Source organism: Canis aureus, chromosome 15 (genome assembly GCF_053574225.1).
Source record: "Canis aureus isolate CA01 chromosome 15, VMU_Caureus_v.1.0, whole genome shotgun sequence".
Lineage (NCBI taxonomy): Eukaryota > Metazoa > Chordata > Mammalia > Carnivora > Canidae > Canis > Canis aureus.
In genome coordinates this window covers 27,318,730-27,332,883 of record NC_135625.1, presented here as the reverse complement: position 1 = coordinate 27,332,883, position 14,154 = coordinate 27,318,730, and positions in this window count along the sequence as shown.

The following is a 14,154-nucleotide window of genomic DNA, read 5'->3' as shown; positions in this document are numbered from 1 at the left end:
CCTAATCCTCACTTCTCATACTATTTTATTTCTCTTGCTTTTCTCTGGCTCTTCCTGATTCCTGGATCTATCCCTCTCTGGCTCTCCTTTGCCCTCTATCCCCCTACAGCTAAGTCAACAATTGGAAACTCTTAAGTAAATTTACTTCACTGTAACCACCCTGTTGACCTTTTTTTGGCTGTTTCTCATTTATGTAAAGTGGCCTGTAGTCAAAGCAATTATGGTCTCTAAAAAATGCAAAACACTCAACTACAAATACTTGTGCTTTTGCTGCCTCTCAGTAGAGGGGCTGATTACATTGTCTGTTGGTTTAAAGTGTGGCAGTGTACACAGAAAAAAGCAGACATGATAAACCACTTCATGGTAGGTTTGCTTTTGAACTGTGCCCAGACCATCTTACAACAGAATAAAGTTGGGATAAAATAGCTCTTTTCTAAAAGTTGTCTACATTGTTAAAAAGAAAACCACAGGCCCAAAATGGAGTCACTTGTGTTCAGGCCCCATCGCAGTAAACCAAGGCTTAATACCTAAAATACCTGCAGTTTGAAACCACTCCTCCCACCCCTGCAAGAATACAATCTTGAAAGGGGCCATAATAGAATTTCCTGGTCAACACCAGGAGATAATCCACCCCCCCCCCCATTTCTCTTAAGAGGGCAACCTTACCTGAAACAATATGTTCTTTGATAATAAGTTCTTTTTCCAGCTCCCTTTTCAGCTTTAAAAACCTTTCTTTTTCTGTAGCTCAGTGGAACTCCCCTTACTTGCTAGATGGGGTGCTGCCTAATTCATGAACATATAAAAAGCCAGTTAGATCTTCAAATTTACTCGGGTGAATTTTGTTGCAGATTTTCTTAATGCCATTCCCTGTCTCTACCTCCACAGTTTCTAATCTCTTCTCATTCTCCATCCTTCCCACTTCAACGTCACCATTTTTAAAAATAGTATACAGAGACAGAGAATATGCATGTGTAAGGGAAGGGTCAGAGGGAGAGGGAGTGAATCTTAAGCAGGCTCCATACCCAGCACGGAGACCAAAGTGGGGCTTCATCTCACAACTCAGATTATGACCTGAGCCAAAAATCAAGAGTCAGATGCTTAACCAACTGAGCCACCCTGGTGCCCCAACCACTGCCACCATATTAAGAATTTACTAGATCTTAAAATCCAAAGGACAGGTTGTACTTTTTTTTTTTTGGGGGGGGGGGGTTACTTTTTATTTTTGAACACTCTACTGCATTTATATTATCATTCCCTCTTTCTAGAATCACCTCCAAATGTCATACCCCAACAATACTTTTTTCCTTTATTTATGAAATAATTAAAATTGCAAAAGAGGCTTAAATAAGAGTGTGATGAACAGCTAGGAGGCCACTACCTATCTAGGGAGTTAAAACATGACAACTTCCTGTATGTTTCCTGACTGCAATCCCAGCTCTCTCATTCCCCAGTCTCTAAATCCTCAATTTGGTGTATAGTCTGTGCTTGCTCAACTTTGATCACATTTTATGTATCTTTAAATAAATTGTACTTTTGATTTGCATTTATTTAAATTTTATATGTATGGAACTAAACTATTTATAACAACTTCTGTTTTATTGCTATTATTTTTAAGTCAATACTATGTGACATTTATTCATATTGGTACATACGACTCTAAACAATTTCTTTATACTATATTAAACAATTTCTTTATAGTATATTCATTTGAATATACTACTGTTGATTGCCCCCAAAGACCACCCCAAAAATTTGATGATCAAGTAAAGTTTATTGGACTTACTTCAGTAAAGGAGAACACAAGATTGATGCCATATTAAAAATGTTTCAGAAGGGAAAGCAAAAAAGATATTTATAGTTTTAGGAAATGGGCTGGCTGATTTTAGGGAAGGTCTTGAAAGGCAGAAAAGTTTGAGACTGGACAGGGTTTAACATTATGTCTTTGACCTTGAGGGCACAGAGTTAGGGTCTTAAAGAGAACCCTCATGAGTCTGATAGTGTTGAAATTAAAGAATCCTAAATTTTAAAAGCAGATTACTTCAGATGATTCACAGGCTTATTTCCAGTACCAAATATTTCTCAGGGCAGTCTAACTTACTTTGCTTGTTCTCAATATCATTTAACAGGGCTGTTAACGTAGCTCCCTTTTATTTAACTGTAGGGCAGGAAAGTATCGTTTAACTCAGCATGATGCAATTCTGTCTAAATTCTCACAACTTTTTAAAAAGTTTTAAGAAATTTAAAACTTTGTCAGTTGATTTTTTCCACTGCTACTATGAACAATTCTATGATGCCATTCTCTAAAAGATTAAAACTTATAAGTACGATAGATGGTTAAAAGGCATGTGCATTTTAAAAATTAGATAATGAAAATTAGCTCAAATTGATCATTATAAGTTAAATTTTCATTGGAAACTTATGAGAATTCTCTTTTCTCCACCTTTGCAACTGTTAGACTTTTAAAATTTTCCCCAAAGTGATATTTTATTGTGATTTAGTTTGCTTTCTTAGTTACCACTTGGTTTGCTCCCTGTCATATCTTTTGTCTATTTTCCTACTGAGTCATTTGCTTTCCTCTATATTGATTTTACATGCTCTGTAGTTTTATGGAAACTGATTATTGTCTTATCATATGCATTCAAGCTTTTGGCTTGTCTTTTACATATTTAGATTCCTATAAATATTTTAGTGCAGTAAAATTTATCAATCTTTTCATTATAATTTATATTTTTTGTCCCATTCAAGAATTATTTACTATAAGGAAGTTATAAAGATATCCCTCTGCATTATTTTTTCTTCTCCTTTTACAGACTGGCTTAAACATTTCCATCTTTAATTGACTAGGAATTATTTTTTATGTTTGGTAAAATCAGGAAGTGATTTCAGTTTTGGTCCTCATATACTGAAGACTACTTTTCTCAGAATAAGAACATCTTTTACAACTTTCTATTATATCAAGCTTCCATGTATGTGCTTCTCTACTCCAGGCTCTAAATTCTATTCCACTTTTCTATTTGTCTATTCCAGAACTGTTACTACCTTTTGTCATTAGTATAGTGCTAGGATACTTTCATATTTGGAGAAGCAAGTTTTCCCACCCATTCTTTCTTTTTCTTTTTTTTTTTTTCCATTCTTTCTTTTTTAAGGGTGTCTTCTCTTTTTCTTTTTCCCTTCTATATAGTTCTGGAGTCAGCTGAAGTTTTACAAAAACAAGAACAAAAGCCAATAACAGATTCTAAAATCCTGTAACCATTTTAATTGGAATTAGTGATCCTAGATTTGTTCGGGTAAAACAGAGGGTTTTTAGTTTCGTTTTATGAAATCCAATCCCTCTATTCATGATGATGAAATCTCTTGCTATTTTTCTTGTGACTATATGTTGTAGTGACCATGAACATGCACTTCTCAATCTCTTACTGTAGATGACATACTTGATGACATACTTGATTGATGAAGGCCCTGGTTGCTACCCCTCTGAATCTATCACTACAGTTAGGAAGGTGATGTTGCACTTGCCCAGGTTGCTCCTAGCTGATTATTGAGCACAGTGGGGTCCTAAGGCAGGCTATTCCTGCTTAATTCAGGTCTCCTCTGACAGGAAACTCTGGCTCAGGGACTCCCCATTGGCCTGGAAGAAATTTTCTTAGAACTACTTTGCAGTCCAAGATTATTCCTATTACTTTCTGCTCCCCATTCCAACTCCTGCTCCCCATTCCTTTTACTTTCTCTCCATAGGTATCAGCCCTGTGTCATAGTCTACACTCTTCAACTTTCTTTCCCCTTTACCCCTTAGACATTCCCTCAATCTATTTCACTGCAAGTGTATTTTGATGTCTGCCTCTTGGAGTACCCAAAAACAAAAAAAAAAAACAAAAACAAAAACAAAAACAATGCTTTTCAAAGGGTTTTGTAATTTTATTCTGCAGTTATCAGATTTTTGGGATTTTTCATAAATAAGGTTTAAGAAATTGTACTTTTGATTGCTATTGGGGTAGAGAAGTTAAACATAGGGACCAACATATGTTTTTGCGTACTTGCCTAATTCATGCTACTCTCTACCTAAAAGTTGTGAAAAGCAGCAGAGAGTGACAGTGATAACCATGCTAGGTTAGGTCTCAAAGCAGAAGCACACTTCTGGTCTTCCACCACTGTCACTCACCTAAGATTTAGGTTGTGGGGAAATAAAGGGCAAATAACAGGATTCCTGTGTCCTACCTCAGAAAGAAACCAAGGAAAAAGTGGAGTAGAGTCACATAGCCTCTGAGGTCAGGAATGGCATACAGTCTTGGTTGTGTAAACCTGGAATTGCACTGCTGGGGATTTACCCCAAAGATACAAATGCAATGAAACACCGGGACACCTGCACCCCAATGTTTATAGCAGCAATGTCCACAATAGCCAGACTGTGGAAGGAGCCTCAGTGTCCGTTGGAAGATAAATGGATAAAGAAGATGTGGTTTATGTATACAATGGAATATTCCTCAGCCATTAGAAACGACAAATACCCACCATTTGCTTCGAGGTGGTTGGAACTGGAGGGTACTATGCTGAGTGAAATAAGTCAATCGGAGAAGGACAAACATTATATGGTCTCATTCATTTGGGGAATATAAAAAATAGTGAAAGGGATCATGGGGAATGGAGAAAAAATGAGTGGGAAATATCAGAAAGGAGACAGAACATTAGAGACTCCTAACTCTGGGAAACAAACTAGGGATGGTGGAAGGGGAGGTGGGTGGGGGTTGGGGTGACTGGGTGACGGGCACTGAGGGGGGCACTTGATGGGATGAGCACTGGGTGTGTTATTCTATATGTTGGCAAATTGAACACCAATAAAAAATGAATTTATTTTAAAAATTAAATAAATACATCTTTAAAAATAAATAAATCTTTGAAAAAAAAAAACCAAAAACCTGGAATTGAAAATCTAGTTTTAGTACTGGTCTTGGCTTTGCAATATATCAGCCTCTGTTTTTGGATGTTATCACAGTGAGATAGATCCTATGGACCACATCTCAGATTCTGGAGATGGCACTTGGGCAATACTTAGCTGTCTAGACAATAAACTATTGCAGGAGACATAACCCAGGAGAAACTGCCTAGCAGCAGACCCCTAAGTAATGAAGACCATTTTCTAAGGGCTCGGTAGAGAAATATTAGAGGAATTTATTCATAAATCTATAAGGGAAGTCAAGAGTGAGTAATCTCCTATTTTTGCTGATAAAACAGCTTTTAGTTTGAATACCAATCTCACCTTGACACAAGCTATTCTGGAACAAACAGGCAGAAGAATAGAAAATCTTAGAATGTAATCATTGCCATGGTCAGGTTAGGCTGGGACAAAGCAGCAGTGCCAGCTCTTTGGCTCCTGTGGGATACTGTGCTTACAATTCTCACTGCAGAGCTCAGAGGCTCATCATGTCCCAAGGCTGAATGCTATGACCCCAACTGCTCACCACACTTGGTGTGATCTAGCTCATCCCACTTGGGTTCTGCCCCAGCTTTGCAGGCTCCAAGGTGGCCCAGAATCATTGGTTTCATTCCATTGTTAATATCAGTTTGAGTTTTAATAGGCCCTGTTCTCTTGCTATGCCTCTCCCTGCTTCACCTTTGGTCTGGAAACCTCAATTCTATTATTTATGACCAAATATGCCAACAACTGGTCTGCTCTTCCAAACACTGAGCCAAGCTACAGTGCATAACAGTGAACTGTCCAGTGAGGTAGAAGATTACCATGGTTCTCGATAATTATTATGACATCATAGTAATGAAAGAGAAGACCAGTGAGTAAGGAAGGTCAAATGATTTGCCTAAGGCTACAGGAGTTGCAAACTCATGAGCAGTCAGGATTTGAAGCCAGGTTTCCCGTATTTTGGATGCTGTGTTCCTTCTATTTTGCCTTTTCGCCTACCATGGTATGCACTTACGTTTCCCATTTCTGTGTTCCCTCTGCAGGCTGGGCCATCTATTGCACCATTTCAGATAGCTAAGTGCAAAGCGTGGGACTGAACCTTGACAAAGCTTACTCAGCAGCCAGGCCTACCTTAGGTCTCCTTCTGCCCTGGCTGGAATGGGGATGTTATCCTTCACCTCCTTTTGCTACTCTGTCTTCCTGATAAATCCTTGGAAACTGCGAATGCTGGGAAATCAACGATTTTCTCTCTTTTATATTTCTATTTATTTCCAGTTTCTTCTATCCATTTCCATTCTATGAAAGCTATCGATTCTGAGATGTCACCATTATTATTTGAGAGAACATTCAGCTAGAGAAAAAGTTTTATAACCAAGTTGTTATATTTATTTATAGCTGTCTCCTATTTAAGTTGTAAATTGTTTTCCATTAGCTTTAACTTGTTAAAATGTGCTGAGAATTCACCAAGTGTTCAGAGAGCCCAGTTAATATGGCCTGGCACCAACACTTAGGAAAGGTTATGCTTCCTCAGCTACACAGATGCTTGAGTCATTTAAAGACTTATCTTAAAGTTCAAAAATGAAATTATTACCGCATAGACACATTAGTGCAGTGCTTAGATAAAGGGTATGATAGGAAAGCAAATGAGTGATACTTTATATGAACAAATACCTTTTTATGGTCTATTAACAGTTCTGTGCTTGAACTAGTAGTTATTCACATTATCTTGTAAATGGGGCATTGTTCAGAAGCACTGGACTGTAATATTATGTATTACATTGCCAGTAGAATAAAGTGATAAAAGAGTTGAACTACTTTCAAATGATAGCTGGAGAGATACCAGAGGATCAAGGAGTTTGGTGCATGAGAGTGAAGGGGTGGGTTAAGAGCTCTGTTTCTTTTTGAATGCTGACTAGGACAAAGAGGAGGGATATTCCATTGGGATCCAAATAATAAGTTCCAATACCAGAGATCAGGCTATAGGAGGTTGATATAAGCATCTATACATTCAGGTTTACTGGACCAGAGGCCCCCACAAGTTGAAACGGATATTGCTGGCACGGACTCACTGGGATCACACACTCCCAGCAAGATCCTGGGAAGCCTTCGTACCAGTATTATGGCCTCACAATTTGGTATCACATCTGCTTGATGGAGATTGGCTTTCTAACATGTGTTCAGCCTTATTTCAACAACTACCCAGACTGAGTCATTAAGCAACAGAGCCTATCTATTTGCTAAAGTCTGCAGATTATAAATAATGAACTCCTACATCTATAGCCATGGTGGTTCTTCCTGGCTACCTCCTGTTTAACAGATTTTACTCATTTTTGTTTTCCTCATGGAACCCAGATAAATGCTTGCCTGTTTTGAGTTCTTAAGGTTCAGTGATGTTCTCTCTTCGAAACTGAATTATAAGATTAGCAGCTCATAATAGATCCTCTCAGAGTAACTCTATTTGGTCAATGTTTGTCAATGGATTCAAAGAAAAGTCAGGCTCTGGTTAGGGGCATAGCGAAAGAAAAGTGAAATAAAATGATCTGTGATGCACAAACGATTAACAGGCATCGGGCACTATGTTAGAGCCTGAGAGGAAAACGTTAAGAGGTATTTGAGAGGCAAAAGAGAAGTAAGGTCAACCACAGAGACATTCCCAATGGTAGGGGATTTCAACAACAGGGATGCTTATTATTTGGGTCTCAGTTGTTTTTTTTTTTTTTTTTAAATTTATTTATTTATTTTTTATTTATTTATGATAGTCACACAGAGAGAGAGAGAGAGAGAGGCAGAGACACAGGCAGAGGGAGAAGCAGGCTCCACGCACCGGGAGCCTGATGTGGGATTCGATCCCGGGTCTCCAGGATCGCACCCTGGGCCAAAGGCAGGCACTAAACCGCTGCGCCACCCAGGGATCCCTGGGTCTCAGTTGTTTTTATCGGGGATCTTACCTGTTTGAAATCTCAGACCCTCTGTGATACTTTGGGCACGATAGAATTCAAATAGTGTCCATAATGAGGCAATAAAGGAAAGGAAATGTATTCTTGGAACACTAAGATGAATCCTAAGTTTAATGAACTTAGAGAAAGCAGGAATGGAAACCCTGAGTTGAACAGGGAAAGCCTTATTCTGATCGCACAGCCAGTAAAATTCTTGGGGAAATTGGGAGGGATAGACATAGGTCTCCCTCTGCTGGTGGAGAAGGAAGTCAATCAATTCAATGTAAATTTAAAGCATTTAGTTTTAAGACTTTCCAGTTCCAAGAACAGCAGAGGAAACAGAAATTCTCTATAAGCCTTATCTTCCTACTTTGTAGTTCAATATGGATCTGGCATGAAAGCCTGTATCTGGATCATAAAGAACTTCTGATCATGAAAACACATTTATAATCCTTCAAAATGACAAATTCCTTAAATTAGCATCCTACTACATACTTTTATATCCTAAACATGTATTTAAGACTCTAGAGCTGGGAAGCCAGAATTTCAACACCCGAGTTAAAGTAGATGTAAGGACTCTGTCCATCAGCCTTGTTAAAGGTTTTAATGAAGTTCCCTTCAGCATTTTAACGTCAAGAAACTCTTCTTTCTAAATGATTTCTTACATAATACCAATCTTTAAAATTACCCTCAGGTGCTCATTGTTTTATGGATTTTAACCAGAAGTCCCTAAGTACTTTCATTACCTGCATGTGTAGAGGTGGGACAATTGATGTCCATGGATTGATATTTATGGGGTTTAAACCCTTATCTGGTGGAACCAGCCCTAAACTCACAACTGACCAGGAGACCTAAACAAAGGTAGTGGTAAGTGAGAGAAGAATCAGCCTTTGTGGTCTGTGCCAAAACTTCTTTCCCTAAAACTTTCCACACAAAACTGTGCCTTTAATAGGCCAAAGTGGGCCTTGCTTTTAAGCCTTTTAAGAAAAATATGGAAATTAAAGCACTGTCTTTATTACTAACGAGCCCAGCACCTGGTAATGTCATAACATGAATTATACAATAAAGCAAGCTCATTATGCCACAGTGATTAATCAGAACCACTAAGAAACTTATATTATCATATATTAAAAATTTATCCTACACACGTAATTCTATACTCTGAATTATGCCAAGCTAGACTTATTCCTTAAGTATGAAAGAGACAAGTTTTTTCTGCTTCTCACCTTCTCTTCCTGGACAGCAATAATGCTAATTGAAATGTTAGGAAAATCTGTGGAAGCTGCACAGCCCACCAGATTGATTTTATCACAACAGTGACACTGAAGGAGTCGAAGTGTAAATGTGTTGTTTTAAAGATGAAAAAATGATAAGCATAGAAAGGGGTCATTGGCTGGCTTAATTTCATGCTAATTCATCAACGGGGGCATTGGGAGGCACCAATCCAGATGTAGTGACCTGCTCTAAATCTGTGGAGCGTGAGCAGATGATCAGTTTTAGCTTAAATAAACCCATAATCAAGCTAAACAGATGCCGAGTATTATGCACCACCAGCCCCTCCAGCCTGCAGATATCCAGCTTTTCTTCTAGCCACGATCATCGTTAGATATTACTTCCCTTTCCACGGCTTTCCAGTGGTTCCCAGATGGCCCTTAAATGCAATTAAAATCTCCTGAGTTGGAGTTTTTGCTCTTGGAGCAATTGGTTTGTGTGTTTTCAGCTCTTCATGTTCTACTCAGGTACGCCAAGCTTTATCCTTTTGTGCCCCTGCTAATAAAATCTCCTCTGTGGTAAGAAACAATTTTCTTCTTCAGATCATAACCACTTCCTACGAAGGGCTCTAGTTTCTTCTCTTCCACTCTGTGGTGTACTCCTCCTCTACATGTTTGCACAGCCTGCCCGGGGTGAGCATGGGCTGTGTCAGGTGCTGGCCAAGCGACAGTGAGGAAGTGGTTTGGATTAAGACCTTGGGCAGGCATTCTTGAGGACTAGCCAGTTTCAGTCCAACAGCTTTTAAATTAAACCCCAAGCTTTTTCTGGAGTGAGAGAGGAAAAGAACTATGTAAAGAGAGAGAAGGAGGGCTCAGGAAAGGGCTTAAAACTTTGGAAGACAGAGGAAGCAGATTCATCTGGGAGTGTTTTGGCCAATGCTTCTTGATCTGGGATTTCTGCTAGGGCTTCGCTCAGGATCAGTCTCTGAATATTCCTCTTTCTTTCCTCTTTTAATTTGTTTTATTGGACTTCAATTTGTCAATATTTAGCATAACACCCACTGCTCATCCCACCAAGTGCCCCCCTCAGTGCCCATCACCCAGTCACCCCAACCCTGGCCCATCTCCCCTTCCACTACCCCTTGTTCGTTTCCAAGAGTTAGGAGTCTCTCATGTTTTCTCACCCTCACTGATATTTTCACTCATCCTCTCTCCTTTCCCTTTATTCCCCTTCACTAATTTTTATATTCACCAAATGAATGAGACCATATAATATTTGTCCTTTTCCAATTGACTTATTTCATTCAGCATAACACCCTCCAGTTCCATCCACATCAAAGCAAATGGTGGGTATTTGTCGTTTCTAATGGCTGAGTAATATTCCATTGTTTCTCAGGGCTCTTATGGACATCAAGAATGGAGTGTCTCCAGGGGGCAAGCCAAGTGGATTCCCCCCACCAGGGGAGGGGCCTTGGCAACATCCCCTTGTTGTTTGACGTGTTTTTCAGTTTGAGATAATGCCTTCACTAAATTAGACCCAGCTGATTCCCACAGCATTTCTTCCTTCCCAAAGATCTGAGTAAATGAAAAGTTCTAGATACATAGTGAACTCTCTATTTACAGGACATTATCATTCATTAAATTAATGAAGCCATGATGTGTGTGTTGGGGGAGGGGTCTCAGTCACATCATAATGAAAAGGAAACAGTCTAGGAAACAAAACCAACTTCAAAGTAATCCATGTTTTAAATGTCGAAGGTGGGAAGGCTAGTAAATAGGAGGACTGCCTGAAAATGAGGCACTCCTGACTGGTCAGTAATTCACGTTCACATCTGGTCCTCACAAGCACACCCTGAGTGAGCAAAGTCACACGGAACCATTCATACTTCCTGTGCTAGGGTGTGAGGATTAGAGGCTAAATGACTTTCCTACAGAATGTGCTGCCAGCACAAGGTAGAGCCAGGACAGAAATAGAGGTCCTGCCCTCCTGCCCCCTAGGCTCACCACATCCCCCAGTTTCCTGGTAAATATCAGCCTTTTCCCTGAGATCACACGGCTCTCATTGTTGGCGCAGAAGGCACTTGGCAAATCAGAATTGTTGAAGTTCGTCTCTACAAGAAGCACAGAAGCCACAGAGAATGTTATGCCTTCGTGCTTTATCTTAATGTGATACAATCTTTCTCAGTATCAGAAAATACTGTAGTTCTATTTTTTAAAGATTTTATTTATGAGACACAGAGGCAGAGACTCAGGCAGAGGGAGCAGGCTCTGCTCAGGGAGCCCGATGTGAGACTCGATCCCAGGACTCTGGGATCACAACCTGAGCCAAAGGCAGACACTCTACCACGGAGCTACTCAGGGTGCACTGTAATTCTATTTTAAAATGAAAAACAAGAAGAAATGCTTTTCTTGTGTCTCTACAGAAGTCAAATTTATGGGTGGACATCTCCAAATATAATTTTCATATACAGTCACTGGTAAGAAGTTTTTGTGATAAATTTGTTCCTTTAAGTTTGATTCCCTCACTACAGCAATGTGGAATGAAACTGTTTTTGAGTAGGAATTCAATTTAGCACTTGAGTGCTAAGATAAAAATAATTGTCTACTACTACAGTTCCACAACCCTTTTTTCCCCCCAACTCATTTGTTACATCATTTCTTTAGCTTAAGATGTTTAAAAATATCACAAACAGACCTACCTCCTCATTCAAATTTTTCAGCATAGAATGAAGAGATGATTAACACATTTGTTGTTACTTGGATCTCTCTCTCCTTCCTCCCTGCCTTCCTTCTTTCCCTTTTCCTTTTTTTCTTTTTTAAGACTGTATTTATTTGAGAGAGAGATAAGCAGACTCCCTGCTGAGCAAAGAACCCAACATGAAACTCCATCCCAGGATCCTGACATGACCTGAACCAAAGGCAGACGCTTAACCAACTAGGCCACCTGGATGCCCTCTTTCCCTCTTTTATTTTTTTTTTTTGTTCTAAACACTCTCAGGTTATCTTTTTTATACCCCAATCATTCTGGCAGCTGACTTGGATATAAGACATATTAGTTCTCTAAGAGATAGCAGCCCTGATTCCCTAACAGGTGCTTATTCAGAATAGTAGCTGTTTTCAATTTATCTGCCATAGAATCCTTAGAATGGGACAATTCTATGCACTTTGACAAAAGAAATATAATGAACAATTTATGTCAGTGATTTTATCAGTCTTTTTTAGGGTAGTGTTGCAAGCATGAACCATCAAAGCCATTTTCTGAAAAAAAAAAAAAAAAAAACTGCAATGTTTTACAGGTTTCAGTGAACTTATTTGGCCCCAGGGAGGTTCATAATGGATGATTAGCAAATGCATTTCAGTCTTGTTTTTCTCCCTACTCTAAAATTACTCTAGGCATGGAATTCTAAAGTTTTCATTCAGGGAACCCCAAAGAGCTTTAAGGGTTACATTCAATTTCAGAGTTATTAAGGTAATAGAGTAAATCCCCTTTTTAAAATTCTTGGTGTAGTTCACATTTTTGTAGAAAAACCTCCAGCACAAAAGCTTGATGCTGTATGTAACTGTTAAAAACTGGGTCTGTGTGTTTTAGTTGCAGAGAACACTGCCTTCAAAAAGCACAGTTCAGCAGCCAAAGCAATTAAACGCAATTGCAGTTTTTACTTGTATGCTTTGTAAAATGCAAGAGACTCTAAATATCCAGCCCACTATCGCAATGATTAAATACCCTTTTCCTTCTGTCTATTTTTCTGCCCAAGGCCCCTGTCTCCAAATCCAGAGCATGTACTCTTCCTTTTCTTCCTGCAAGAGATTTGACCTTAGGCAACAGTGGATTGGGGTCTATGCACGCAGGAGTCGTCTATGCATGTCTGCTGTTCCAGGGCTTGGTGCTGTGCCATCTGAAATCAGCTGGGTCAGCACTTCAGCAGGGAAGTCCGAAAATATCAGTATTTTCTGATACTGACAAATGGAGGAGAACTCCGGCAAATCAAACCCCTCATAGGTGAGCTGGAACCTGCATTTAGTCCTTACTGCCTTCAACTTGATGGTCCAGGTGGCCTGCCACAGAAGGGGACGAGTTCCCCATGGAGCTCCACACATGCCTGGCTCAGGAGCGAGAGGACTAAAGGAGGCTCCAGGGGAACCCTAAGAGCCACAGGTCCTGCAAAGCTGGTGAGCCAGCCGGGCCTATAGACTAGTGTCCCTACTCTCCCTGAAGTGACTTTCTGAACCTCAGCTGTGGCTGCTGCCAAACTCCCCTATAAAATGTCTGGTGTGGTCCATGGTAAGCCAGAACAATGTAGGAAAGAGAATTCTGGAAAATGTAGTCCTAGCAAAGGTGCTTTCCCTCCCTTCCTCTGTGTGTGTATATATATTTCTAAGATTCCACAATGCATTGTTTGGTCCAGTGGATGACGTCCAATAAGTACCTTAGGCTCTTTTTATATTTCCTCATTTTTTTTTCTTTCTGCTTCTCAGATTCAATAAGTTCAATAGTCGTATGTTTAAACTCACTGGTTCTTTCTTCTGCTTGTTCCTGTCTGCCACTAAACTCTTCCAGTGAATTGTTTACATTGGCAATTGTACATTTTAGATACAAAATTTCTGTTAGGCTCTTTTTTTCTTGTTTGGTAATTTCTATCTTTTTAATTGATATTCTCATTTTAGTGCCTTATTTGATTGTCTTTAGTTCTTTATCTTTTTAAAAAAATCATATTTATGCAGCTGTTTCACTTTGTTATGTCCAACACCTCGACTTCCTCAGGGACCATTTCTGTCCATTTATTTTGTTCTTTTCAGTGAGTTACTTTCCTGTTTCTGTATGCTTTGTGGTTTTTGGTTGTTGTGAAACACTGGACCTTTGAGGATCATGTGGTAACTCGGAAAGGCAGATTCTCCCCCTTCCTTATGGTTTGTTCTGGTTTGTTCCTTGAAGGCTATAGTAGCCTATTTGCTTAATTATTTCTCTGAATACTTTCCCAGAGACTGTGTTTCTTGTCACGGGTGGTCACTGAAGTCTCTTGCTTAGCTTGGGTTCCACTAGTGTTTTTGAATTCTAGGAACTAGAAAACAAAAACAAGCCCCACCCTTCCCAAAA